The sequence below is a fragment of the Conger conger genome, chromosome 3, assembly GCF_963514075.1.
Source record: "Conger conger chromosome 3, fConCon1.1, whole genome shotgun sequence".
Classification (NCBI taxonomy): Eukaryota; Metazoa; Chordata; class Actinopteri; order Anguilliformes; family Congridae; genus Conger; species Conger conger.
In genome coordinates, this window is record NC_083762.1 from 34452948 (window position 1) to 34457797 (window position 4850).

Sequence of the window (4850 nt, forward strand, 5' to 3'; positions counted from 1 at the left end):
GCTGCTTCAGATCAACAGACACCACCAGACCAAGCCACCAGTCTACCAGTCTATAGAATACAGAACCGTGACATTGCTTTTGATTTCTTCTATGAGTTGTTGCATGGAAGAGCTGCCATGCCATGACCTTCATTTCCATGACACCGTGGGTTTCAATGGATTGAACGTAGTGAAGGTTCCTAGTGCCTGGTAAAGTTCTGGCCTGACTGAAATGCAGCTGTGCATCATCCTGGAATACAAAACTGTAATTCTCTGCCAACTGTAAATCTCCAACCACCAGGATTTCATTTTCTTGCTGGAGCGCAGCCATCAGCTGCTTTTAATATTGAATTAATTTAGTTAAGCTCAGTCTAAGGAACTATATCGCGTCATTCCCTCACTTCACTAGTTTCACTCGAGTATGAAAATGAAGTAACAAGCATGCAAAATCCTTTTGTCATCCATCAGCATCTGTCGATCCAGAAGAGCCAGATGGGCATTGACTAATACAAATTTGATAATGGGTACAAAAAATACATTAACAGCTAACCCTAATACTGCACTGTACGGCAATAATAATAAAAAATGTAAACATATGGAATGGTTGCAAACTTTCCAGGCAAGTACCCAAGGATCACAGCTTATGAATTGCAGAGAATGGTTGTACCTTGGGGTCATCAAGTCTCAAAAAGAACCACAAAATGGTACCTCCATTTTAACTTAATTGACAGATCTTCACCTGAACAGTGAGACGGCATCATGGCGCAGGTCTCCTGGCTTCTCCATTTTACCAGAATGACCTCCTGAACAGCTGAGAAGTACATTGCCATCTGCACCTTTTGCAACAGACCCAAGAAGTTTACCTGAAAGGTTCCGACCTCGGAAGACCTGAGAAGCCAGCTCTCAAAAGTAGACAAAAAGATACAGGGAGTCATTCTAGTTGACACAAAACCTTTCTCAACCTTTAATGTGAAAAACCAAACAGGTCTGACACGAGGTTGGTACTCCACAGCATTCTATGTAGCTCAGCCCCCCACCCAACCCCAATCAACATCCTTCCAAACTGGCTCAGTTTCTATAGCAACTCACAATTCCATTCCGACTCATTCAGCTCTCGTGCAGCCCTGGGGGGAGGGTTAAATAATGGGACAAAATAAGCCCTCTGTCATGATGGACTCAAGACACCCTTGATGCCAAGCATCCAGTGAGCATGCTTATAAAGACGAATACTGATTAATGTTGAAATGTGTGCTTTCAACTGAAATTTATCCATCATGCCGGAACCTTCTAGGGCACCCCGTTGGGGCCATTAATTACAGAGCCTGAATGGGGAGACCACCTGGACTGCTCTTTAGTAGAGGGTCGCATACCGTTCTGCCTCCTACTCCCACAATGCACCAAGGTGTCTACCAGATCAGAGGATTGGCAGAGGACGGTTTTGTGAAATCAACCTTGCCCCCATGTGCCAGAAATGCAAATCTTTTAATTGCAACAGCCGAAGTGGAGTACTTTTCCAGCCTGACATTTACGAGGAGAAAGCGGAGAGACCTCGCATTGTCGGAGGCCCCAGGCCGCGTGGTGCTCACGTGTGCGTCCCCCACCCCCAGCAGATCTGTCCATCATGCTTCCCCCCGCAGTCTAACTGCAAAAGCTGCCTGACGGCGTTTCAGCAGGATGAAGTCCTGAGAGGTGAACCTGACCCCTATCCCCGCAAATCAGAAAACATCAGATTCCCGACCTCCGGTCACACTGGAAAGGGAGAACATGGAATGGTGGCAATCATAGTATAGTATAAATGGTTGGATTTTATATAGCGCCTTTATCCAAAGCACTGTACAATTGATGCTTCTCATTCACCCATTCATACACACACTCACACACCGACGGTGATTGGCTGCCATGCAAGGTGCCGAGCAGCTCGTCAGGAGCATTTGGGGGTTAGAGGTCAGGTGCTCAGGGACACTTCGACACAGCCCGGGCGGGGATCGAACTGGCAACCCTCAGACTGCCTGAGCCATGTCGCCCCTATACGTATAGAACAGCTATAGCATGTGGTTTGTATCTGGGGAGGGGACTGTGAATTGATTTTGGATTTTCAATTAATACTCTTCATTTCAATGTCTTGAAAACATCTTCACTGTCGCCGTTTCTAAAAAATAATACCGTATGAACAAATAATCGGGAGGAATGTTAACATTGCACACTTTCCTGACCTGTGTACATTGATTCAATCCCCAGTTGAAAGCACGAAGGCCAACATTCCTATGAAATATTCAAAAGTAATGATGAAACGCCCAGTCTCTGACCACAATTTTAAAAGATGGAAGACGAATGTGGTTGCAGTTGTGGGGAGGGGCAATGGAGCCATTCGGTGACGCATCAGTCAGGATGCAACAAGGAAATATGGCTCTGGGCAAGACTATAATGGACAAACTTACGTTAGCACTGCTAGCCCAGGACCAGAGGGTTTAATTCTGCTCTAGCTTGTCTCACAACAAAATTAACATATGTAGCATAAGCAGGCATACTCACAAATGCAACAATTTACTGTTGCTTTTATTTTTTTGCAGCTTTACATAGTCTAGAGCTTTGTGTATTGCAGCAAATGCCTCGAACATCATGTAACTAATGTACTTCATAGTTGGCCGCATTTCCCACTCAGCAGATCAGTTTGAACAGCCCTACCAATCAAAAAGAGGGACAGAATTGTGCCGTTAACTTGCTTACATGACAGTAGGGTTTTTTACCTGTCGATCAGGGTGACAGGGCACGGCTTTTTGCACAAAATGGATTGGCAGCTGAATTTGATTTTTTTTAAAACAATATAATTAAGACACAGCTTTACAACTCAAAAAAAACTTTAACATTAATATCCTCATATGACCGCTGGAATGCCAACATTCTCATGAAAGTTTAGCATCCCTTGATCGACTGATCAGATCTTCTCAGATTGTAAACAGAACCCACTTCCATCATATCATGCTCCATCACCTGTGTGTAATATTGCAATTGTATTATCATTGTCCTGTGTTGGGAAAGGGAGAGGTAAGGACACACCAGTCACCCAATCAAACTGTTGCATATACATGTAGACATCACTGTTAAGATAGATTAGGAAGGGGGGGGGGGAATGTTTTGTTTTGTCAGTCTGGGTGAGTGAAGAAGCGTAGGTCTTTTGTTTCCCCTGGTTTTATCATTAGGTGTCAGTCAGCTGTGTTTATCCAGTGTCAGTTTATTTAGTGTGTTGTATGGTTTTAAAATTTTCTTTTGTTTGGCACTGCTCATCATTCCTTCCCCGTTTTATGTCACAAAATTTGTAAATACACTTTGCAGTCATTAAATAAAAGTGCACCTCAGAAATGTTGTTCCCACCGCCATTACATTTCTTCTCCCCATATTCCATCAGTTTTATTTTGTTCACCCCACTTTACCCCTAGACACATGGGGTTGCAACATAAAATTGGGGGCCTTGTCCGGGATAGTGGGTGGTGTGTGCGTGTTTGTGCGAGTGTGAAGTGTGGGGGGTGTGTGTGTATGGTGGTTACAAACCTTAACACATTGACAGCCTTTTATCAAATTCAAACTTAAATTTGAGCAATTGAGGAAGTTCTATTTCTATATTATATTTGTATTGTTTTTTGTTAAATGGACATGGTCTTAAAGGGGCAGTTCCAGTTAGTATCACTGAGTTTTGACAGGAATTGTACATCTCCGCTGCTGCTCACCCTGATACAAAGGTCCTCCAGGGAGCCATTTTTCGGCAGCTTGATAATTTGCATTCCAAACTTTCGAAACCGCAACTTTGCTTTCAAAATATGAATATCACGGTTACTAACATCCACAGAACTTCATTCGTGCAATGTAATGAAGAACCATTACTTCTACCAAAGTTTGCCGTCTGTGTATATCCAAGCAAAAGTCTCATGCAGCCGGACAAGTAAGAGTGGTGGTGACGCTGGCAAAAGGCGACCATTTATTGTAGTTTTAATAGTTTGTTGCAGTTTTAATAGTTTCATAGTAGTTTCAATTTGTTAGTAATGTACTTTGTTAACTACAGACCTTATTTTCGGCATAAATCGAAAATAAGGGGAAAAACACACTGGAAATGTTCAGAGGGACTTTTTTTTTACAGTTTAGCCTAAGTTATAAAAATTGAGTTTTAATAGGGAGCAGAAACATCTGCTTTACCTCCCATTAAAACAGAATAACAATAGCTGGTTTAACTCAGACTCGCACATAAACTAAAAACCTGCTTGTACAGTGCTCGATCTTGCATTCTAGTGTTTGGCTGGAGTTATAAAATTTATTTTTAATTACTTTGGGTGTGCCTTGATACACAGCTCCAGGGTGAAGTTGTCCTTATATGCAGATCAGATTTCCCAAACCGTAATTGTAACTTTAACTACTGTAGCCTACAATAAAATGATCCTGAACATCATTATTTGTGAATGACAGTTATCGCACAGAATATTCATGAATAACTCTAGTTTACTGTATGTTTTGATAGTAGGCTAGTTTTCAAAGAGTTTGCAGACTGTTGTTCAAGCTTAGGCCTATATAAAAAATACAACACCCTGCTGCCATGGATTAGAGTGCTCACATATGCCATCTGGTGGTTGTTGTGCGAATAACAAGCAGTTACTGTGGAAAATAAATAAATAGATATATGCAAATTTGCCACCACCCAGCAGGTCTTCCAAAGCAAAGAAACGCGAACCACTGTACCTTAATTAAATTTTTGGTTTGGTTTCACTTTAAAGGTGCATGTCTTCCTGCATAAATAATTAATCATATTCCCAGAAACTCAAATCAAATGACTGAAAAGTCACTGCACAAAACCAATTTTGAAACGGTTACCAAGAAACTTTGGC